Raw genomic sequence first — 26,313 nt, 5'->3', positions numbered from 1 at the left:
CAGACCACGCCCTCTTCTCACTGCTGCTATTTGATAGGCAATACAGGAGCCTTAGGTCCCACACCACCAGGTTCAGGAACAGTTATTACTCTTCAACCGTCAGACCCCTGAACTAGCATGGATAACTTCATTCACCTCAGCAAGAACTGGCTCCCTCAGCAAGAACTGACTCCACAACCTATGGACTTCACTTTCAACGACACTACAACTCATGTTCTCAATATTATTTATTTAATATTGTTATCATTTCTATTGTCTTTTTTGCACATTGGTTGTTTGTCCATTTTTGCTTGTGTGTAGTTTTTCATTAATTCTATTGCACTTCTTTGTATCCACTGTGAATGCCTATAAGTAAATGTATATGGTGACACATATGTACTTCGATAATAAATTTACTTTGAACTTTGAAGAAGTCTCTATAAGTTACAGATAATAATAGGGAACATGGGATTTGAATTCAGGCTTTGCAAAGCACCCACTATTTGACCCTGTCTGGCTGGGAAGCCAGTGTTCTCAATAGAACAGATATAAGCTGGGCAGGACATGTTTACCAGTCAGGTGTCAGCAAATAAGATTAGCTTTTGGAATCTGGGTTACTGTCAGAACCAGCTGTCTGATTAATGAGTTCCAAGTGCTTTTTATAGCTCTCGGTGTGCCATAAAACCCAGTGTATAACCTACATTTTCAGATCAGCTTTATTGTCTTTGAAATTAAGAAAAATCTTGTTGTCAGGCTCTCTGTTTGAACCTGTCAGCATTTTTGTGGCCTAAGCCTTTTCTTCCCAGTGTCTCCCCTATATAGGGGCTGGAAGGGGCATCCTTTCATGCATGTTCTCACAAATATCAGTCAACAGCCTTTGAAGCCAGGTCAAAAGTACGATAGCAGAGCTGGACCTAATGCCACTATTAATAACTAGCATTGTATTCAGTTTTCCATGAGCTAAGCTGATCCAGCATGGATGACTTCATTCGCCTGACTCTGAACTGACCGCAACATATGGACTCACTTTCAAGGACTCTACAACTCATGTTCTCAGTATTATTTATTTACTTACTTATCATTATTATTATTTTTATATATTTGCACCATTTGTCTTGTTTTTCACATTGATTGCTTACAAGTCTTTTTGTGTAGTTTTTCATTGAGTCTATTGTATTTCTTTGTTCTTGCAAGAGAACGAATCTCAGGGTAATATATGTTGACATACATTGTACGTACTTTGATAATAAATTTACATTTACATTTTGAAGTTTTGAATTTTGATAAAGGCTGGCTTGCAGACAATCTGTATTCAAATACTGCACGGTTAGGTCCTGCTAAAGAACACAGGATGAAAGTTTAGAGCCTTCTAGGCCACAACAGTACATCTACCTCATTTAAACTAATCCCTACATCTTTTCATCCAGTCCTGTCAACTTTGGTCCTAGGCTCTGCCACTATAGGAACCATTCTCTTCACGTCCACTCTATTAAGCCTTTATTAGGTTTCACTGGGATCCCTGCCCCACTTCTTCTAAGCTCCAGAAAGTAGAGGCCCAGGGCCATTAAATGCTCCTTATAAGCTAACCCTTCCATTCCGGGAGCATTCTCTGAAAGGCCAGCATATCCCTTCTTAGATCTAAAATGCAGTAAGGTAGAGATAGAGAGCCACGTTGATAAGGTTGGATGAAAAGATGTGGGAATTAGTTCAAATGAGGTAGATGTACTGGCATGAACTAGTTGGGTCTAAACTGTTACTGTGTTCCACAATCTATATAAATTGATGAAACTTTTCATATCATTCTTCCTACATTTCTTCCTAAAGATCTGATGCAACTCTAATATTCCTTTGAAACTATGATCTACATTGGTTTCTGATCTCTTCAACAGACACACCTTCTGGCCATTTACCAAAACCATTGCTCAATCTTTGGTTGAGCTGTTTCCACATACCTTCCATCCCAGCCATTTTAGCTATTAAAGAAAGGTGACACAGCTAGCGCAACTCTATTACAGTGCCAGAGACCTCAGTTCAACTCATGCTGCTTTCTGTAAGGAGGTTGTATATTCTTCCCATGACCGTGTGGGTTTCCTCCAGGTGCTCTGGTTTCCTCCCACATTCCAAGGTGTATGAATTAGCAGAATAATTAGTCGCATGGGTGGAACGGGGTGGTCCAGGCTCATTGGGATGGAAGGGCCTCTTACAGAGCAGTATCTCTAAATAAAAAAAATAATAAAATAGGGAAAGAAATTTGATGTCTTCCTTTGCTCTGAATTTCCCTGTTATCGATCAGATTTACTTTCACAAGCCATGTTTAGTTTGACTACTGAGAAGTTATTAGGCTTCCACACTTCAGCAAGACACCTGCATCTTAAAGGCGTGGCCTTTGCATATACAACAACAACAATGTATTTGTTTAGCAGCAGCCACAGAGAGAAACAACCCAAGTTCCATACAACATCATTTTCCTGAACAGAGTTGTCGTTTTAGTATTTCATTCAATTTCCTTCTCCTCAGAAGACTCTGTGCTACCTAGCTTCCTTACTCTTTAGTGCTGTTCCATAAATTTGTTTAACTCTGTCTTTTTTTGGCTATAGACATGGCTGGCTAGACCTCATTTACCATATCAGAGGATTTGTCCTGGTGCCAGCACATAAATGCCGTCACAAGAAAAGGCACAACAGCGCCTCAACTTTGCATAGATCCAACATGTCATCTAACACTTTGACAACCCACTATAAATACACAGTGGTGAGTGTTCTGATCGGTCTGGTATGGAAACACCAATGCCCAGGAGCAGAAAAACCTATAAAAAGTGGTGGATGTAGCTCAGGCCATGAAAGGCAAAAACACTCCCCATCACTGAGCATATTTACAAGAAGCACGGCCACAAGAAAGCTCCATCTACCATCAAGAACCCTTATCATCCAGGTCACACTCGATTCTCACAACTACCATTGGGCAGGAGGTATAGGAGACTTAGGTCCCATACTACCAGGTTCAGGAACAGTTATTACCCTTCAACCATCAGGTTCAGAAACAGTTATCACCCCCCAACCATCAGGTTCAGGAACAATTATTACCCTTCAACTATCAGGTTCAGGAACAATTATTACCCTTCAACCACCAGGTTCAGGAACAATTATTACCCTTCAACCACCAGGTTCAGGAACAATTATTACCCTTCAACCACCAGGTTCAGGAACAATTATTACCCTTCAACCACCAGGTTCAGGAACAATTATTACCCTTCAACCACCAGGTTCAGAAACAATTATTACCCTTCAACCACCAGGTTCAGGAACAATTATTACCCTTCAACTATCAGGTTCAGGAACAATTATTACCCTTCAACCACCAGGCTTCTGAACCAGCGTGGATAACTCCACTCACTTCAATGCTGTACTGACTTCAAAACCCATCGACTCACTTTCAAGGACTTGACAACAAAAGAAGCATATATCTTACTTCTATATTTGTACTATTTTAAATCTATACCTGTATATACGTCCTGTTATTTATTTATTACTTGTTTTTTTTCCTTTCTTCCTATATTTATCACGTATTGAATTGTACTGCTGCTGCTAAGTTAACAAGTTTCACAACACATGCCTGTGAGAATAAAGCTGATTCTGATTTATGTTCTCGGTATTATTTATTTACTTTGTTTTGATTATTTTCCTGATTTGTTCCTTTTGCACATTGGCACTTTGTCAGTCTTTGCTAATTACTTTGAGCTTTGAATTTATTGCCCATGCCTAACTGTCCTTGAGAAAATGGCAGTGAGCTGCCTTCATAAACTGCTGCTATCCTTGTTCTTGAAGTATCCTTTTGGATAGGGAGTTCCGAGACTTTGATCCGTGGGGATAAATGTATTCCCAAGTCAGGAAGGTAAGTGACTTGGATGGTGAGTGACCAAGTGTAAGTGGTGTCCCCAAGCATGTGTTCTTTGTACTTTCCAATAGTAGAACTTCACATGTTTGGGAGGTTTAGCTGGAGCATCCAAGTTGCTACAGTGTATTTTAGCAGTCAGATTCAGATTAAGGTTCATTTATTTATCATATGTACATCAAAATACGCAATGAAATACTTTGTTTGCATTAACAACCAACACAACCCAAGGATCTTTCTTGTGATGAGAGACCTAGGTGAGGATGGTTGGATCCCAAGTGCTGGAGTAGCTGAGACGGGAATTGAGACACGATATGAAACTGAAATGAGAACAGACGATTGAGCACTGAACTTCTGTTCAGGTGCTCCTTAAATATTGAAATCCTGGTGCCAAAACATGGCTGCCAGTTAGCTAGGCATCTAAGGGTTCATTCCAAATCTTGGTTCACGCACTTCATCAGGCCATAAGACGGTGGGTGAAACCCAGAGGGAAGACTCACTGTTGCCCGAATCAGCTAGCAGAATGCCCTCCAGAAATTTGATGCGAATTGGGGTCTATCTAATATACAGTTTTGCTATCCAATATGAAGTTCATTGGAAATCCATAGATCCTGAAGAGCTGGTGTAGGACAATTCTGGCCATCTCTGCCGCAGATGGTAGCTTGTCCAAGGCAATGAATTTGCAGGCCTTTGAAAAGTGATTGACAATTACCATGACGACGGTCTTACCCTTGGAAGGCAGGAGACCTGTGACAAGGTCCGTGGAGATGTACGCCCATGATCTGTCTGGAACAGGCAGGGGTGAAGGATCTCCTGAGATTGAGTGCAGGGCATTTTGTTCCGGGTGCACACCTCGCATGCCTGAACCTATTATTGAACCTCTCTCGCATTTCCAGGCCATCAATATCTTCTTTTGATGAACTCGAGGATCCTGGCAATCCCTGGGTGAGGGGTTAGTCTTGATGTACCTGTGACCTGATGCAACTTTGGAGAAACAGGCGACCTGGAGTTAGGTATGCTACTTGCAAACAAGTGCATCGATCCCCCAACAAATTGGTGCTTAGGGCAAAATGGTGGTGGGCTGCTCCTCTCTTCCGGGTGTTGTTGAAGTAGTGAGACAAAGCATTCGGTTTCTGGTTTTTTGACCCCAGTAAGTAGATCAGGATGAAATTAAAGCGGTTAAAGGAAAGAGACCACCTGGCCTGCCTGGAATTCAGTCTCTTGACCTCCTGTTTATACGCCAGATTCTTATGGTCTGTCCATACAATAAAAGGATTCTTGCCCCCTCAGTATTCCTCCAGAGCCAACCTGACTGCAGCAGTTCTCTGTACCAATGTTATAGTTCACCTTGGCTGGGGATAGCTGCCTGGAGAAGAACACACACAGGTGCAGTTTATTGTTTGAAGGTGCTCCTTGAGACAACACTGCACCCACTCCAAAGTCCAAGGCGTCCACCTCCACGATGAAGGGAAGGTCCGTGTTAGGTGAAACCAAAACGAAGGCTGTTGTGAACCATTGTTTGAGCTCTGTGAAAGTGGCCTCTGCTTTGGTAGTCCAAAGAAAAGGGCCTGTAGATTTCTAAGTTAGAGCTGTCAGCTCTAGTAAAAGTTGGTAAATCCCAGGAGTTGTTGGAATTGTTTCACGTTGGGTGGTTGTGGCCAATCTCTGACTGCCTAAGCCTTGGTGGTGATCTAGAAACCTCTTTAAAATGTCCCTGATGTGAGCAATGTGTTCCTCCATGGACTTTGAGAAGATCAGGATGTCATACAGATAGACGAAGGCATGCTTATGAAGAACATCCTCAAACACGTCATTTATAAAGGCCTGGGAATCTGCTGGCTCATTCACAAGGCTAAAGGGCATGATCAGGTACCCATAGCGCCCTGTCGGTGTGTTGAATGCTGTCGTCCACTCACCGCCCTCCTTTATGCGAACCAGGTTGTATGCACTCCGCAAGTCTAGTTTTGTGAATACTATTAATCCTTGGGGAACCCTATAAGTAGCATTCATGTGTGGAAGAGGGTAACAATTTTTGGCCATTATGCAATTCAGCCCTCTGTAATCAATGCATGGCCGCAGCCTCCCAACGGTTTTCCGTATGAAGAAAAAGCCTACGCAAGCTGGTGAGGTGGAGGGCCAAATGAATCCCATGGTAAGAGCCTCTTTTATATGCTCCTCCATTGCACTTCTCTCTGGGTTAGAGCATGCATATAATCACCTCAAGGAGGACAAGTGCCAGGCAGTAGATCTATAGCACAGTCGTAAGGTCGGTGCAGTTGAAGAGCCAAGGCCTTTCCCTTGCTGAGGGCCTCTTCCAGTTCCTCATAGACGGAAGGGATTTTGCCTGGTTTGGGTGTTGCAATAACCTACGAACCCAACACCGGGATGACTCCTGAGGTTCCTTAGGTAGCATGGGGGATTTAACAGACCTTGGAGTCCACCCCATAGGTTCACAAGATTCTTGCTTTGAAACAGTGGCCAAATCACACTCCAAATCCTTGTCCGTCTCCTCAGCTGACGGCAATGAAACAGTACAAATGACCCTTGTGCTCCCAGAACTAAGTTCCAAGGGTCTGCGTTTGAGAGCCTTTCCCTTACTTGGGACCTGGCCCCTTGGCTTAGCTGCTGGAGTTCCAGACTCCTTGGGTTGCTCTTGAACGAGAGATTCCCTCCCTCTAGTTCCAGCTTGCCCCTGACTAGACAGACTCAGGACTCACACGGTCCTGTTGGCCGGAGCCAGTTTGTCTGCCTTTGAGGGCAGGACTTGGACTCCAGATGGGTTCAGGTTACCCAGAACCAAAGTCTGCCCCCTCGTCAATCGTTGGTCTTGGGAGAGTCTGGGGGTCGGAATACTGCACTGGAAACATACCCTATGGCAAGACCGGACCAAGATTAGGGAGTGGAACCGTGATCTGTCGAGGCCAAGCTTGGACCAGCCATCTTCGACCTCTTGAAGTAGTCCCGCTTACACTCAGCAAGGCGGATGGACTGGTAGGTCAGAACCTCCAAGTTCTCTGCTGCCTCTTCCGAGGCGAGTTTGTCTCGGAGTCTGTGGCAGTATAGACTGGCTACAGCTTCCCTGTTCCAACCACTCTCTTGGGCAAAAGTCCAAAACTCGATAGTGTAGTCGGCCACTGACCTGGGAACCACCTGTCGGCTCAACGCACCACTGCAGGAGTACCATGCCCTGGCGCAGTTTCATCACAGTCTGAACTTGGCTTGCTCTGGTGGGATGATGCAACACCCACCTCATGGCAGCCATAAACTCCTCTGAATCTGAGCAAATCTCCGACCTTTGTTGCCAATGCACGGTGGCCCAGGCCAGGTCATTCCCAGTTAGGAGAGGTAATGCAGGCCACCCTTCCGCGCTTCGAAGGGAACCAGGATGGCTGGAGTTCGTGCACTAATGGGTATTGAGTGAGGAAGTTGCAGCAAGAACTTGGGTCACCATTGAATCTCTCCTGACTCCGTAGAGCGACCGACAGCCTCACCTGAGTGACTCTGGCTTCTTCCTTGTGAAAGTTGACAAACGACTACCTTAAGATCTACGAGTCTGTGGTGGCCAGTGTGATCATGTTTGCTGTTGTGTGCTGGGGCAGCAGGCTGAGGGTAGCAGACACCAACAGAATCAACAAACTCATTTGCAAGGCCAGTGATGTTGTGGGGATGGAACTGGACGATCTGACGGTGGTGTCTGAAAAGAGGATGCTGTCCAAGTTGCATGTCATCTTGGACAATGTCTCCCATCCACTACATAATGTACTGGTTGGGCACAGGAGTACATTCAGCCAGAGACTCACTCCACCGAGATGCAACACAGAGCGTCATAAGAAGTCATTCCTGCCTGTGGCCATCAAATTTTACAACTCCTCCCTTGGAGGGTCAGACACCCTGAGCCAATAGGCTGGTCCTGGACTTATTTCCTGGCATAATTTACATATTACTATTTAACTATTTATGGTTTTATTACTATTTAATTATTTATGGTGCCACTGTAACGAAAACCAATTTCCCCCGGGATCAATAAAGTAGGACTATGACTATGATTATGACTATCTCCAGGCTCTGTCTAGAAATCCTCTTGCTATGGCAGGCCACAGTGCAGAAGAAACTCTTATGCCCTGCTGGGTCAACGTTGGCTCGATTGTACTGTGATGAGAGACCTAGGCAAGGATGGTTGGACCCTGGTGCTGGAGTATCCAAGACTGGAATTGGGACACAATGCAAAACTAAAACAAGAATGCAGTACTAACCTGGAAGCTGCACAATAATCCAAGTAGGGCTGACGATTGAGCACGGAACCTCCTTATATATTGAAACTCTGGCACCAAAATGTGGCTGCCAATTAGCAGGACGGTCCTGAATCCATAAAAGGGCCGTGCCAGCTAGGCATATTCCAGAGAGCTAGAGTGTATAAATCCTGGAAGCCGGCGCATTTGGGTGAGTATCATAACAACTTCTATTATGGTTATTATTTCATTATGGATTGTATGCCTGCAACAAAATGAATCTCAGAGCTGTTTATGGTGGCATACTGTAAATATACTTTGATAAATGAATTTACTTTGAACTATCTTGCTTGCAGGTAATCTTAATTGTACCGGTGAAAAGCATGAGTGAAGAGTTATGATAGCAAACGATTCCAAAGGACCAGTTGTATCAGAACAAAAAATGGGAGTGAAAGTAGATCAGAAAAAAGAAATCATTGAGAACAGATGCAAATGACAAGGATTTAAAAACACAAAGAGATTTCACAGATGCTGGAAATCCAGAGTCCACACACACAAAATGCTAGAGGAACTCTGCAGGTCAGGCAGCATCTACGGAGAGGAAGAAACAATCGACGTTTCGGACCGAGATCCTTCAACAGGACTGGAAAGGAAGGGGGAAGAAGCCGGAATAAGAAGGTGGCGGGGGGGGAGTGAAGGAGTACGGGCTAGAAGGTGATAAGTGAAGCCAGGTTGTGGGGGTGGGGGGTGGGTAGGATGAAGTGAGAAGCTGGGAGGTGACAGATGGAAGAGGCATAGGGATGAAAAAGAATGAATCCAATTTTAAAATGTTTGCAGATGCTTCCTCGGCAGTGCAGGAAAATGAGGAGAGCAGATGTGGAGTGTATGTGGAGCATGAGTACAGCAAGGACAGGTATAGCTTAGCCTTAAATTTACCAATGAACAAAAGTGTGCAAACAACAGAACTGGCAGTTGTAGCGTATGTGGTTAGGACGTTTCCTGCCTAGGTCGGTTATAGATACAGAGAGGTTGAATGTTACAATGTTTGCCTTTGCAGGAAGCTGGAGGGCTTGCTTCAACTGATAATTCTGATTCTGAAGGAACAGCCCCTCTCATCTGCCACATTATTGCAGTACATATCTGGAAAAGCAAAGGGAAAAGAATGGGGAGTCATAAAGGTGAAAGCACATTCGAAGCTATTCCGTGACGGAAGTAGAAAAGCTGATGAGCTAGCAAAGCAAGGAAAGGAAAAGATGGCGGCTGCTGACTGAGGAACAGAAGGAGCAACAGGTTGAGGTTATGGATTTAACAGTGCAAAAGAAAGACAAGGAATTGAAAGAAAAAACTGATGGAAGAAATAGGCGTACAAAGAGCGAACGGCCAGAGACATGTCCCAAGGCGTGAATGGTTAATACAAGGGTCATAAATTTAAGGTGTTTTGAGGAAACAGATGGGGGATGTCAGAGGTAGTTTTTTTACATGAAGAGTGGTGGGTGTATGCAACACACCGCCAGGGGTGGTGGTAAAGGCAGATACATTAGGGACAGACCCTTAGACAGGCATATGGGTGAAAGAAAAATAGAGGGCAATGTGGGAAGGAAGGGTTAGATTGATCTAACAGTAGGTTAAAAGATTGGCACAACACTGTGGGCCAAGGGGCCTGCATTGCACTGTACGCTTCTATGTGCCACAGTAAAAGAGGGGCTACCATGACGCTATTATAGCTCGGGGTATTCCGACGTTTGGAGTTCAATTCCGGCGCTGTCTGTAAGGAGTCTCTGGAATGTGTGTGCTCCGCTTTCCTCCCAGAGTCCAAAGATGTACCAGGTAGGTTCCATGGTCGTTGTAAATTGTCCTGTCATTGGGGCTGGGGGGTTGCTGGGGCAGCATGACTCGAAAGGCCGTAAGGGCCACCTCCATGGTGCATCGCTAAAAAAAATAAAAATAAAGTTCTAAGGAAGTAACACAATCATCAATAATCTCCACCATCTGACCCATGCCATATTTTTCACAGTCAGCATCAGGCAGAAACCTGAAGTCTCACACTACCAGGTTCAACTTTCAACCTACACAACCCTAATCACTACACTTTAGCAACATGATGACCACTTTGCCTCTACATATACCTTGTTTTCTTTTATTCTAATTTTGTTCTTTCTTGTAGAAATTGTGTTTATATTTTTCTTGTCGCTGTGTGCCTCTGGTGCTGTTGTGAGTCAGCTTCCCATTGCACCTGTGCATACATCACTCGTGCTTCTTCTTCATGTGCCTTGCGCGCTCCACGCTTGGGCGATCATGGCTCTCCACATCGAACGATCCCTCACAGCGTCAGTGATATCTCACACACTTAGATCTGTTAGTTCTTTCACAGTGTCCATATATTTTCTTCTTTGCCTTCCACTCCCGCGTTTCCCAGGCGTACAGCCTTGTAATGTAAGGCATTCTATTTCTCCCTTTCTGATGACATGGCCCAGGAATTTAAGTTTCCTCTCATTTAATGTTCTCATTAAAGATCTTTTTGTACAGGCATGTTGGAGTACTCTCTCATTAGTTACCCTATTTCTATATGATATTTTCAGCATTCTTCTAAGAAACCACATTCCTGTTGCTTCTAAGTTTCTTTGGAGTTCTGGTGTTATAGTCCATGTTTCGGAAGCATACAGCAAGATAGACCAGATGTAACAACTTAGTAGCCTAAGCCTTGTTGTCATGGAAATATGTCTGCTGGTAAAAATGGGTTTCATTTTTTGGAAGTTGGTTTTGGCAATAGCAATTCTTCTTTTTATTTCTACCTTACTTCTAGCATCTTGTGATATAAAGCTACCAAGGTAATTAAAGCTGGTCTTTTGTTTGATCTCTTGGTTACCGATGTACAATTGGCAGTTGGGAGTATCCTGATGTTTTGATATTACCATACATTTGGTTTTTTTACAGTAGATAGACCAAAATCCGCGCTTGTTTGTACTACTTTGTCTAAGAGGATTTGTAGGTCTTCTGCAGCACTTGCTATTAGGATGGTATTGTCTGCATATCTTATATTGTTGATGTTAACACCTCCAATTTTTATCCCATCTAGGTCTTCTATTTCACTTGTGCATGTGACAATAAACTTGACTTTCAGCACAAGGGAGTACACATTAAACATGGAGTTGTCTTGTGTGTGAAGGAAAATTTGTGGTTTCAGTGTTGAGGATGAAACTAAATGATCCACAAGTTGCATACCCTGGAAAAGATAAAGGAAGCTGCAAGAATGTGGAATGAATGGAATAATGTTCTTCACTGCAATGGGATTAACCTGTTCGGACTTGCTCCAGAACCATTACAGCTGATGAGTGCACCGGCAAAGTCATGAACACTTGGAGAACACTCTGTGATCAAAATAAACCTCTTCTCAGCAGTTTCAGCTAACTGAGGTTAACAAAGGGGAAATGGGATACAGAAGTATGGTTCTCACGTAATAAAATTCTAAGGGTGACATTTTCAATTGTCCTAGAGGGGAGAATCATTTGTAGATTAGTCGGCTTACCAACTGAATGACTATTGGGTAACGGAGACACAAGGAACAGAAATATTAGAAACAGTGCACGTTGCACGACTGTCAGGTAATGATGGCCACAGTAAGATTATGACCTGGTGGGATCATACTTGTGTGAATATCGAGTGGGGTTCATTAGTTCTGCCTTTTCAGGCTATCTGTATCCTCTCTCCAAAGGATCTAGTCCAAGGTTACCAGCAGCATTACCTGTTACCGATGTCCTATCCTACACCATTCTACTCACCCATGGTGTTACCTTCTCTCGCTCCTTCTGCCTCCACCTTAAGATTCTTGTCCATCTGTTCAAATCCTTTGATGGCCTCTCTCCCCTCTTTCTCTGTAACTCCTTCAGGGCTATAGAACTCTTGGAGATCTATTCTGATCTTGTGCTTCTCTTGTTATCTTTTTTAGCTTGTATGACTGTGCCTTCACCCTATGCTGTGGATTGCCCCCTTAAACACATCACCCCACTGCAGATCACCCTGTACAGCCCACTCCCTTGGGTGAGTTAGCTTGGCATTCATTTTGTTATTATGCCTTTGTAAACGGTTTTGTGATTTTTATTGACATTAAAGAGTCTATGCAGATGCAAGCTGTTGGTTATTCATCCCTTTTTGTTTGATGGGTAACAAAACTGAAAATTGAATTAAATAGTGAAAATCTTTTGAATTTTCATGAAAACAATTTGAATTTCAAAGCCAGTTTTATTATAAAACTGAATAAATTTAAACATTAGGCACATGATTAAACAACATTTTGTTTGAAGGAGTATTTGGATGCTGTTTCTTCTTTTATAAAACCAAGTTAATTACATTAATCATTGTTTTTAATAAGCCCATCCCATTACAGCCCAGGCTATAATGCATCAATGTTTGGCGGTATCACAGGATGATACAGATCAAAAGGATACTTTTGCTCCACCATAGATGTGCCAGCTCTTTGATTACCATTTAGTGCCACTCCTTATGTTCCATCCTCCATCCTTCCCTCTTGTGCCCTACATGCTCCATCATCAGTCACCCACTGCATAGAGGGATAGTGGAGTTGTTATTCTACTAATCTAATTCTTAGTCTAACTAAAACAGGGCATGGTGCTGCAGCGATCTGGCATATTTCAAGTTAAAGTTTATTTTTATTCAACAATACACATGTATAGAGCTGAACGAAACATTGTTCCTTTGGGGTCAAGGTGCAAAACACAGCACATAGTCACGCACAGTACATATAATTACAATACAGCACAAATAGTTATGATACAGCACACACAGCTATGATAAAGCATGATACGGTCACAAATTAACATTAGCAAAAGTCCCTGAGTGGCCATAGCCTAAGAATTTATTTATTTAGAGATACAGCGTGGAATAGGGCTTCCTGGCCCTTTGAGCCACACTGCCCAGCTACCCACCCCCCCAACCCCCAATTTAACTCTAACCTCATCACAAGACAATTTATAATAACCAAATGACCTACTAACCAATATGTCTTTGGACTGTGGCAGGAAACTGGAGCACCCGGAAAAAAACCATGCATTTCACAGGGAAGACATACAAACTCCTGATAGAAGATGCTGGGACTGAACTCTCAACTCTGATGACCCGAGTTGTAATAGTGTCATGCTAACCATAGCACTACCATGCCACCCAAATTGATGGTGCATGGGAGCCATGTTTCTGTATGAACAACGGTGACGTGGTCCCAGTGCTGTTTTAATAGTTCAATTGAAGATGAAAATCGGTGGTTTGCTGGGCAGCACAGCTTGTTGGACTGGAAGGGCCTCTATTCCCCTGTAGTTCTAAATAAATAAATGACTGTAAATAATAAATAAATAAATCTTAGCAGACATGTGTGATTATTAATGTGGGGTGCAACGTTGTTTCATATGGCAGGTGTTGTTCTCTCACACTTCCAATTGTTTCTTGTCAGGCTATTCCTCCAGCTCGTGGCCGCATCGATGGACCACTGCAAACCCAGCTCAGTTTTGAAAAGTTGTCTTGGTTCATGATGAAGTGTGGCCTGGGTGGGGTAGACGTGAGTCTGTTCATTCAAGAGCCAGGGTTGGATCAGCCTTCGTCTGGCATCTTGTCCACAACCATTCCAACATGGGTGGCCCTGAGTTGGCATTGCCCGATGGAGTCCTCGAAGCACACAAGCCTCCGCACGACGTCAACATATTGATCCAGGTCCTGGAGGGTGGGGAGCAATAAGGAAGGAAAATGCAATGTTTGCATTCATTTAATGACTAGAATATAAAAAGAAAGGTGTAATGTTGAGGCTTCATAAGGCATTGGTCAGACCGCACTTCAGCAGATTTGGGCCTCTTACCTAAGTAAAGATGTGCTGGCAGGAGGTTCACAAGAATGATACCGGGAATGAACGGGTTAAGGCATGAGCAGTGATTGATGGCTCTGGGCCTGTACTCACTAGAGTTTAGAAGAAGGAGGGGGAGTATCACTGAAATCTATCAAATATTGTAAGGCCTAGATAGAGTGGAGGTGTAGAGGTGGTTTTCTATAGTGGGAGAGTCTAGGACCAGAGGGCACAGTCTCAGGATAGAAGGACATCGCTTTAGAATAGAGATGAGGAAGAACTTTTAGCCAGGGGGTGGTAATTCTGAGGAATTCATTGCCACAGATTGTTGTGGAGGCCAAGTCATTGGGTATATTTAAAGCGGAGGTTGATAAGTTCTTGATTAGTAAGGGCATGAAAGGTTATAGGGAGAAGGCAGGAGAATGGGGTTGAGAGGGATAATTAATCAGCCATATTGGAATGGTGCTGCCAATTTGACAGGTTGAATGGCCTCATTCGGCTACAATGTCTCATGGTCTTACTAAGGAATTTGTGAGGTGTCTTAGCTGCCGCTTGTATATTGAATGGCACTTGGTGCTATCTCTTTGGATCCTCAATGTATCCCTAATAAAGTCAAATCAAATATTAGGCTGAATATAGGCCAATATCCAATACTGCCTAAACTGCAACATTCTGTAGAGACCTGGCAAATCCTTTTTAAAACTTCTCCCAGGAGCATCGTGGTCTCGTCAGTTTCCATCAAGAAAGTAAGAACTCAAGTTGTATAAGTTGCAACTTCCCACTAAATGCTGTTTGCCAAAATCATCTTTTGTGAAAACTGTCCGCAATGAAACAAAACAAGTGAGTTAATACAAAGAGAAGCAAAAGGTCATGCTAAAAAAAACATGCTTTCTAATTGTTTTCAAAAGAAATATTTCTGAGTGAAATATAAACTAAAATCATAAGCACACCCTAGGGAGTTCTGTAAATGCTAGTAACAAACTGTAGCTGTTTATCACAAAAAGCAGAGAATGCACTAATGCTCTTATCTACCAGACACTGCAAGTGATGATATAAGTTTGGTTTTAGAACTACAAACGTCTAATTGAAGGGCCTGAGGAAATATTTGCAAATACACTTTGGTTCTGTAACAAAATTAAGGCACATGAAATTCAGCTAACAAACGGTTCATATTAACACAAGAGATCCTGCAGATGTTGGAAATTTAGAGCGACAAATGCAAAAAAGCTGGAGGAACTCTGCAGGCCAGGCCGCATCTATGCAGTGGAATAAACAGCTGATGCTTTGGGCTGAGACCCTTCATCAGGACTGGAACGGAATGGGCAAGATGCCAGAATAAGAAAGTGCGAGAGGGGAAAGAGTACAAGCTAGTTGGTGACAGGTGAAACCAGGGGAGAGGGAAGGTGGGTGGGTGTGGGAAGGGAGAAGAGGTGAGAAGTTGGGGGGGGATAGGTAGAAAAGGTAAAGGACTGAAGAAGAAGTAATCTGATGGGAGAGGAAAGAGAACATGGGAGAAAGGGAAGGAGGAGGGGGCACTAGAGGGAGATAATAGGCAGCCAAGGAGAAGAGAAGGGGTAAAGGGGAGCTGGAATAGAGATTGTATAAAGAGGGAAGGGGCACAGGGAAGAAATTACCAGGTTAGAGAAATCAAGGTTCATGCCATCATGTTGGAGGCTTCCCAGACAGAATATGAGGTACTCTCCAACCTGAGAGTGGCCTCACTATAGCAGTAGAGAAGGTCATGTTAGAATGGGAAATGAGATTGGAATTAAAATGTTCTGTCACCAGGAAATGGAGCAAAGGTGTTTCATAAAGCAGACCCCCAAATCTACGTCAGATCTCCATGAAGACAATAGTGAATATACAACCAAATATTAGCAGAGACACTGGACTCCGAAGCAACAACAAGTAAAATGCTGGAGGAACTCGACAGGTCAAGCAGCATCCATGGAGGGAAATGGCTGGTCAGTGTTTTGCTGTGAGACCCTCCAGCAGTTAGGGTTAGGGTTAACTTGTTGCTTCAAAGTTTAACAGCGTGGATCCCAAATATTGGGTGTAAGGTTGTCTTCAAAACTCACTACTAAATTTATTCCCAAAGTACATATAAGGGAGGGGAGGGGAGGGAACGTCGACTCAGACCATGAGAGGCCTGCATCAGGCATTTTCATGCCTTACAAGGTGCAGATTGGAAGTCTGTGTGGGGCGCCACTCCTCGCACAGATACTAGAGCAATGTGTGGTTAAGTGCCTTGCTCAAAGACACAAACACGCTGCCACAGCTGAGGGTCGAACTAGTGACCTTGAGATCACTAGATGAATGCCTTAACCACTTGGCCACGTGCCCAAACTAAAGTACATATAAGTTACCATGTACAACCCTGAGATTCATTTCTTTGTGGGATACTCAGTAAATCCTAATAGAATAATAACCATAATAGAATCAATGAAAGACTGCACCTACTGGCTGTTCATCCAGTATGCAAAAGACAGCACATTGTGCAAATTCAATAAGAAAGAAATAATAATAATAAATAAATAAGCAATAAATATTGAGAACGTGACATAAAGAGTCCTTAAGAGTGACTCCATAAGTTGTGGGAACATTTCAGTGACGGGGCAAGTGAAGTTGAGTGAAGTTATTCCCATTGGTTCAAGGGCCTGTTGGTTGAGGGGTAATAACTATTCTTGAACCTGGTGGTGTGAGTCCTGAAGCTCCTGTACCTTCTTCTTGATTGCAGCAGCGAGGAGAGAGCATGACCTGGTGAAAAGATCAAGGGCTGAAGAAGAAGGAATCTGATAGGAGAGGAGAGAGGACAATGGAAGAAAGTGCAAGTGCAAGTGCAAGGTACCAATGACACAGGCAACAAGATACGACTCAGTCAAGACATGGTTTCGTACTGGAGACACAAGATACTGCACATGTTGGAATCTGGGATAAGAGTACAGTCCTAATGCAGGGTATCAATCTGAAAAGTTAACTCCTTTCCTCCCACAGATGCTACTTGGCTTGCTGGGTTCTTCGAGCAGATTTTTTGTGGCTTCATATTCTTGTTTCAGTTTCAGGGCATGTTAGCCTGCCATGTGATCAAGATTAGAGAAAATGTAATCCTGATGAAGGGTCTCGGCCAGAAATGTTGACGACTTACTGCCCTCCGTAGATGCTGCCTGTCTTGCTGTGTTCCTCCAGCATTTTGTGTGTGTTACTCTGGGGAAAAATGCAACTATCTGTCAAATATGAACCTATCTTCGCACACAACACACACACACACACACACACACTTCCAGTACATTATTTCTCTTTCCCATCTGAGGTGCATGCTTTGCCTCCATCAATGCTCTGGCAAATGCTTTGTTAGTTCAGCAGGGTGCAGGGTTCAGGCAATTTACGATGACAGTTACCATGCTGGCAAAACAACAAAAATCAGGCTTTTCTTGAGAACCCACATACCAGATGTCAGAAGTCCATTATGATAAAAGTAACAAAACAGAAAGTGTTGGACACACCCAGCAGAACAGCCATTATCAAGTTAATAACCTTTAGAAATGCAGGAGATAATATATGATTTCTGTTAAATAAAATAAATGCTTATAATAGTGCCTTGCAGTATCTGCTTTTGGCAGTCTAGGTTTCAAAGCTATTTAGGAGGGGCAGGCCTGGTAAACCATGAGCTTTCTGCAAGATCTGAGGTCTAGCTCCTTTATTGCTAGATTCTATTCCTCAGTCATCCGAAGACCCTGCTCAAGGTAGCAATGTTTGCCTTCACTGTGTCATGGTCTAGTCCTTGAAGTCCGCATTCTGGTTCACAGTCCAGTCCATCGATCCATATTCCAGGTTTTCCTGCTTTCCCTTGTCCTGTTGTGTGCCTTAATTGAAGCACATGATTCTCCTTTTGGGCTGGCTAGATAAATAGCTCCTGGGTTCAGCTTCATTTGCTGGACTGTTCCCTTCCCTTCACTTTCTTCCTGAAGCCTTGCCTGCAACCTTTGCCTGAAGCCTTGGCCTGAAGACTTGCCTGTATCACTATCAGGTTCTACTGCTGGAGCAAGACCGGAGCCTTGCTGTGTCTAGATAACGAACTGTCTTTTGTTATTTGGAACTGTCTCTTTGTGTCCATGCCTTTGCTAGGTAGGTCTGGCTGTTCGCCGCTACCTTGAGTTGGGAACTGTCTCTGTGTCCATGCCTTCACTAGGTAGGCCTGGCCGTTTGCCGCTACCTAGTGTTGAGAACTGTCTAGTCATGTTCAGTATTCTGTGTATGAGTCCCGGCCCTATGTCCTGTTCCCAAGGAGGGGTCCCAGCTCTGTGTTCCATGTTCCTGTCTCCCAAGACCAAGGCTCTGTGATCTGCGTTCCTGTCTCCCAAGACCAAGGCTCTGTGTTCCGTGTTCCTGTCTCCCAAGACCAAGGCTCTGTGTTCCAGTCTCCCAAGTCCAAGTCTTAGCTTCATTGTCTCGTCCTGTCCTTGTGCCTCACCCAGCCCAGGAGTACCTTGTCTAGTCCAAGCCATGGCTTTGTCCTAGTACCTCGAATAGTCCAAGCCACAGCTTTGTGCCTCGTCCTGTGCAGGAGTTCCACGTCCAGTCCTGTAGTCATGTCTTGTCCTCGCCTAGATCTGGGGTCCGAGCCAGAGTCAAAACCCAGGTTCCAGGTCCCTGTCCAGTCTCTGGCTTGGAGTCCTTGCCCAGGCTCCTAGTTCCTAGTTCCTCGTCCTGGTTCCGTTTTCTTAGCCAAGTCCTAGCCCAGTCCCTGAATCCTTGTCTCGTCCAGGGCCTGTGTCACTTCTTCCCCACTTCCCTTGCTTTTTTGACAAACCTAGTCCTGTTCCTTGTGCTTCAGTGTCTGTGTCTTGCTTTTGGGTCCACTCCCATCGCCCCCTGTATGACACACTGAGAGTTGCTTCCTGAAACAATAAGAGTGGTCACACATTTTCCAGGGTCTCCTGGTGCACTAGATGGAAGGCACTGTGCTGTAGAGGGCATAAGTTGATGGAGGATGTTTATTAATGCATGTTGAATCAAGCTCCAGCATCTGATTTGCATCAGGGAATAAATCAACAACAGCGTGCATCTTGCAGCTACAATGATGAACAATCAGAATCAGGTTTATTATCACTGTACACAACATGAAATTTATTGCTTGCTGCAGCAGTTCAATGTAAAGGTATAAATATTTACTGTAAATTACGAAATAAATACAGATTGCAAAAGAACGCTTCTTCCCCTCTGTCATCAGATTTCTAAGCAAATGCAAGCATTGTCCCTGTATTGCAACACAGCCACAGCACCTCTATTCTAAAAGATGTTCTCTAATGTGACGTCTTATTAAAAGCTTTCTGAAAGTCTGACAGTGGCCATCACAGTAGCACAGCAATTCATGTAACAGCTCAGAGCACCAGCAATCAGAAGATAGGGGTTCGATTCCCGCCACTGCCTGTAAGCAGATTGCACATCCTCCCTGTGGCCGCATGGGTTTCCTATTTGCTACTTCAGTTTCTCCCACCTTCCGAAAGACAAACAGGTTAGAGTAGTGAGTAGCGGTCGTGCTACGTTGGCACTGATAGCATGGCGACACTTGCAGGCTGTCCCCAGCACATCAGACTGTGTTGGTTGTTGACGCTAATAACACATTTCACCACGCAAACATGAGGAAATCTGCAGATGCTGGAATTTCAAGCAACACAACATAAAAGTTGCTGGTGAACATCTCTAGGAAGAGGTACAGTCGACGTTTCGGGCTGAGAGCCTTCGTCAGGACTAACTGAAAGAAGATCTAGTAAGAGATTTGAAAATCTCTTACTAGCTTTTCTTTCAGTTAGTCCTGACACATTTCACCGTCTGTTTTGGCATTTCAAGGTACATGAGACAAATAAAGCTAATACATCTTTAAGTCCATGAAAGTCCAAATAGGCCACATCAACTGGCGCACCTGCTACCTTCTACGTCAACAGAACTTACAAAGTGTTTTCGATCTGAAATGTTAACTCTGTTTCTTTTCCCGCAGAGTATTACCAGCATTTCTGTTTTTATTTTTTTTAAAAAATGATTTGTCAAAGGTGGTTTCCCTTTTATAAGTCTATAGTTGACTCTGTCCAATCCTGTTAGTATATTTAGAGATGCATTGGGGAACAGGCCTTTCCAGACCACCCATATAGGGCATATATGTAGGAGATCGAAGGGTTTATATAAGGCATCAGTAGCTCAGATGATTTACCCTGGGCCCAACATTTTGATGTAATCTTAATGAAGGCGTAGCAGTGGCTAGACTTCATTAGGAGGTTGTTACTAAAGACTCCAGCTAATTTCTACAGATGTACAGAGAAGAGCATTCTAACTTTGTATAGAGGCTCCAATGCACAGGATTGCAAAGGGCCGCAGGGTATTGTAGACTCAGCCAGTTCCATCACCGGTTCAACATTCCCTGCTGTTGAAGCAGTGCTTCAAGAATGAGGCATCCACTATTGAGGGCCATCACCACCTGAATGATGCCATCTTCGCATTAGACCATAAAACCATGAGTAGACTTAGGCCATTCAGCCCATCATCTGCTCTGCCATTCCATCATGGCTGATTTACTATCCCTCTCAACCCCTTTCTCCTGCCTTCTTCCCATCAACCTCTGCTTTCAAAATACCCAATGTTATGGCCCTTACAGCTAGCCGTAGCAATGCATTCCACAGATTCATTACCCTCTGTCCACAGAAATTCCTCCGCATCTCCATTTAAATGGACATCCCTCTATTCTGAGGCTCTTCCCTCTGTTCTTAGACTCAGCCACTATAGGAAACATTCTCTTCATAGCCACTCTTTCTAGGCTTTTCAATATTCGATAGCTTTCAATGAGATCCCCTTTGTTCTTCTAAACGCTAAAAAGACCTCTGTCATGGCGTTTAACTGCGACGAGGGTACTCTCAAGACCGTGGAGAATGATACCATTAAGAAAGTCTTTGACTACAGGTACCTTGGGTCAAGAATGATGAGTTCGGAGAAGGACATAAAGATACGGAAGGCACTGACGTGGAGGGCTATGAACAACACGAAGGAAATCTGGAAGTCGAACCTGACCAGAGGGCTTAAAAAGAGGATTTTCACAGCAGTCATAGAGTCCATTCTCACGTACGGATGCGAGATGTAGACACTCACCAAGACAATGCGAAGGTCTCTAGATGGTGGCTATACACGAATGCTCCGGATGGCTCTTGACGTGAGTTGGCAACAGCACATGACGAACATCGAGCTCTATAGCAACCCACCGATGCTCACCACTAAAATCGAGGTGAGAAGACTGCAACTAGCGGGGCACTGTCTACGTCACCCTGAGCTACCTGCCAGCCTAGTCATCATATGGGAGCCCAAGCACGGGAGGATGAACCCTGGGCGCCCTCCCAAGACTATGGTCAACACGCTCCTAGAAGACAGCGGTGTGGCTAATGTAGATGAACTGAACACACTGATGAGGGAGAGGGAGAAGTGGAGAGTCCGTCATCATGCCCGACGCCGGCCCCCTAGGCCTGAGTCGACGTAGTAGTAGTAGTAGTAGTAGTAGTAGTACTTCTAAACTCCAGTTACTACAGGCCCACAGCTATCAAACACTTATACATTAACACTTTCAATCCTGGAACCTCCTCTGGACCTTCTCCAACGCCTGCACATCTTTTCTTAGATAAGTGGCCCCAAACTACTCACAATACTCCGAATGTGGTCTGGCCAATGTCTTACAAAGCTTTAGAATTACATCCTTACTTTTATATTCTAGTCCTCTCAAAATGAGTGGTAACATTGCATTTACCTTCCTCACTCAATCTGCAAATTAACCTTCAAGGAATCCTGCACGAGTACTCTCAAGCCCCTTTGTGCCTCGGATTTTTAAATTTTCTCTCCATTTAGACAATAGCCTACGCTTTTATTTTTTCTACCAAAGTGCATCACCATACACTTCGCAACACTGTATTCCATCTGTCACTTCTTTGCCCATTCTCCTAAACTAAGTCCTTTTGCAGTCTCCCTGCTTCCTCGTCACTACCTGGCCCTCCCACCTATCTTTGTATCATCCCACAAACCTGGCTATTAATCCATGAATTCCGTCGTCCAAATCATTGACACATAAAAAGTGGTCCCAGCGCCAACCCCTGCAGAACACCACTAGTCATTTGCAGCCAACCATTACTATCATCAGCGAAGGGAAGAGGAGCCTGAAGAGCCACAGGCAATGACTTAGCAACAGATTATTCCCCATCATTAAATTTCTGAATGATCCATTAACAATGATCACTACCTCATTATTCCTTATTTATGTTGTAATTTTTAGTAATTTTGTGTTTTTAGACTGTACCGCTGCAAAAGAAAATCCACATCATATAAGTCAGTAATAATGAAGGATTCTGATTCTAAACTAATGAGTAAGTAAGATGCCAAATCTTCTGGAATTTTGAATAATTGAATATTGGATTATCAGAGGTTTAATGCATTTGTTGTATGGTGAGTAGTTGGGTAGTTTTGAAGTTCAGCAGAATCTATGTGTGTTTGTACACTTGTTGATGATCAACATGCAGGTACAGCAGGCAAATGAATGTTTGCCTTGATAATGAAAAAGTTTGATTATGGGACGAAGAAAGTCCTACAGAGTTATGGAGCAGGGAAACAGATCTTTCGGCTCAAGTGCTGACCAATGTGCTCATCTTTGCTGGTCCCACTTACTCCTGTTTGGCCCATATTCCTTTAAGTCTTTCCTATCCAAGTACCTGCCCAATTTCCTTCTAAATGTTGTTAACGTACCTGTCTCCACCATGTCATCTAGCACTGCATTTCCACATACAAATCACTCTGGGCGAAAAGATGTCCCTCAGGTTCCTATAAAATCTCTCCCCTCTCAGCTTAAATCTATGTCCTCTGCTTCGTGAGTCCCCAACCCTGGGAAAGACACTTTGTACATTCACGCTCTCTATGCACCTCATGACTTTACACACGCCAATAACATCACCGCTATTTCTCCACCATTTTAATGAATAAAGCCCCAACCTGCTCAGCTTCTCTCCGTGGCTCAATTCCTCAAGGCCCGGCAACATTTCCGTAAATCTCCTCTGCATTCTTTCCAGCTTAGTGGCATTATTCTTACAGCAGAGTGAACAAAGCTGAAAACAGTGTTCCAAAGGTGGCCTCATCAACACCTGCATGCACTGACACTTTACGCTAACACTCCACACCCCACCCCCACACTGACACAGTCTGACCTACTCTGCTTTCATTTGTCCTGCTGCTACCTAGAAGAATTCCTACTGCCTTGTCACATTATCATTTCGAAGTTCAAAGTAAATTTATCATTCAAAGAATTTATATGTTACCATATACTACTCAGAGACCATAAGACCATATGATATAGGGACAGAATTAGGCCATTTGGCTCATTGAGTCTGCTCCACCATTTCATCATGGCTGATCCATTTTCCTCTCAGTCCCGATCTCCTGCCTTTTCCCCGTATCCCCTTATGCCCTGACTAATGAAGTATCTATCAACCTGGAGATCTGGAGGCGGAGCGAAGAGATGATGGCGCTAAATGGCGACTCCTTTGTTTGCATCTTCGGAAACAGCTCTATTTCCATCTTTAATATCTTTATTTTTCCTTTTAGGGTTCTTTTGAAGACCCTGACCTGGAGTTACGTGCTGACTACGATTCTCTGCGGGCTCGGATTTGGAAGCTTAGGATCTCGGGATTCTGAAGACGGCGGATGGAAGGCCGGTGTCATGGCAGGAGACCCATGTGTCGTCAGGGGAGTCAGATTATCTACGGCTGTGAGCCCAGATCTTTGGGCACAGAGCTCGTTAAAAGTGACGTAACAGACTTTTAATATCATAAACCATCGAGTTGCTTGTTATGTCTCCCCGCTTGCTGTGAAAATGAAGGCACCTCTTTCTCCCTTATTAGGAAAAGAGAGAGCCTGTGGTATGTCAAATACTGGGTGAAACATGAAGTCTTTGGGGCAACTACAAGTCTGTGTCTTTGCTGTTGCTTTGCTCATGCTTGAGTGCCTGGTGGTGGGTGCCGATGCTTTTTTTTGCCAGTGGGGGGAGGGTGATTGTTGCTTGCTGTCACTTAAGCATAGGAGGGAGGATAGGTGGGGGGACTTTAGGGTTCTAATATTTAACTGCCATTCATTCTTTGGGGCACTCCTCTCTTTTCGTGGATGGTTGCAAAGAAAAAGTATTTCAGGATGTATATTGCGTACATTTCTCTGACTTCATATGTACCGTTGAAACCTTTGAGCCACTGCCTTAAATATACCCGATGACTTGGCCTCCATGAGGTTCCCCCTCATTCATCTGAACTCAAGTCAATACAGGCGCAGAGCCATCAAACACTCCTCATATAATAAGTCTTTTAATCGTGGAATCATTTTTGTGAACCTCCTTTGAACCCTCTCCAATGTCAGCAGATCCTTTCTTAGATAAGGGGCCCAAAACTGCACACAATACTCCAAGTGAGGCCTCACCAGTGTCTTATAAAGCCCAAACATTCCACCCTTGCTTTTACATTCTAGTCTTCTCAAAATGAATGCTAACATTGCATTTGCCTTCCTCACCACCGACTCAAACTGTAAGTGAACCTTTAGGGAATCCTGTACAAGGACTCCCAAGTCCCTTTGTACCTCAGATTTTTGAACTTTCTCTCCATTTAGAAACCAGTCTATGCTTTTATTTCTTCTACAAAAGTACATGACCATACACTTCCCAACACTGTATTCCATCTGCCCGTCTTCTTTGCCCATTCTCCTAATCTATGTAAGTCCTTCTGTAGCCTCTCTGCTTCCTCAACACTACCCGCCCCTTCGCCTATCTTCGTATTACACACAAACTTGGCAAAAAAGCAATCAATTCAAAATTATAGACATAAAACATTAAAAGAAACAAACCCATATAGAACACTACTAGTCACTGGCAGCCAACTGGAAAAGGCTCCTTTTATTCCCACTCTCTGCCTCTTGCCAATCAGCCAATGTGCTAACCATGCTTGTACCTTTCCTGTAATACCATGAGCTTTTAACTTGTTAAGCAACCTCATGTATGGCACTTTGTCAAAGACCTTCTGAAAATGCAACTGCACAACATTCATTGATTCTCCTTTGTCTATCCTGTTTGTTATTTCTTCAAAGAATTCCAACAGCTTCGTCAGGCAAGATTTTCCCTTAAGGAAACCTTAATGACTTCAACCTATTTTGTCACGTGCCTCCAAGTACCCCAAAGCCACATCCTTAACAATCGACTCCAACTACTTCCCAAAACTGAAGTTAGACTAACAAACGTACAATTTCCTTTCTTCTGCCTCTCTCCTTTCTTGAAGAGTGGAGTGACATTTGCAAATTTCCAGTCCTCCAGAACCATGGCAGAATCTATTGATTTTTGAAAGATCATACTAATGCCTCCACAATCTCTTCAGCCACCTCCTTCAGAATCCTGGGGTGTAGACCATCTGGTCCAGATGACTTATCTACCTTCAGACCTTTCAGTTTCCCGAGAACCTTCTCTCTAGTAATGGCAACTTCACACAGCTCTGCCCCCAGCACTCTTGAACTCCTGATATACTGCTTGTATCTTCACAGTGAAGACTGACGCAAAATACTTATTCAGTTCATTCCTCAATTCCTTGTCCCCCATTACTACCTCTACAGCATCATTTTCCAGTGGTCCAATATCTACTTGCCTCTCCCTTTATGTATCTGAAGAACCTTCGGTATCCTCTTTAATATTGTTAGCAATTTCACCTTTGTATTCCACCTTTTCCTTCTTTACGGCATTTTTAGTTGTCTCTGTTCATTTCTAACAGCTTCCTAATCCTTTAACTTCCCACTAACTTTTGCTTACTATATGCCTTCTCTTTGGCTTTTAGGATAGCTTTGACTTCTCTTCTCAGCGACAGTTGCGTCATCCTGCATTTAGAATACTTAAACCTTCCCCAATGGGTTCAGATGTTACCCGTCCCTTTTGTACAGGTCATACCTTCCCCAGAAGACATCCCAATGATCCAAAATATGAACCGGTGACCCATGCACCATTTCCTCAGCCATGTATTCATCTGCTAAATCATCCTATTCTTACCCTCACTGGCACGTGGCCCAGGCAGCAATCCAGAGATTACTATGCTGGATGCCCTGCTATTCAACTTTCTTCCTAGCTCTCCAAAATTTCTCTTCAGGACCTCTTCATCTTTCCTACCTACGTCATTGCTGCCAATATGAACCAAGACTTCTGGCTGCTCACCCTCCCCCTTTAGAATGCCGTAGACTCAACCGAAGACATCCCTGACTCTGGTACCTGGGAGGCCACACACCATCTGTGTGTCTCTATCATGTCTGCAGAATCTCATCTCTATTCATCTGACT

This window comes from Mobula birostris, chromosome 32 (assembly GCF_030028105.1).
Source record: "Mobula birostris isolate sMobBir1 chromosome 32, sMobBir1.hap1, whole genome shotgun sequence".
Taxonomy (NCBI): Eukaryota; Metazoa; Chordata; class Chondrichthyes; order Myliobatiformes; family Myliobatidae; genus Mobula; species Mobula birostris.
The sequence above is the reverse complement of the archived record's forward strand: the minus strand, read 5'-3'. Positions refer to the sequence as shown.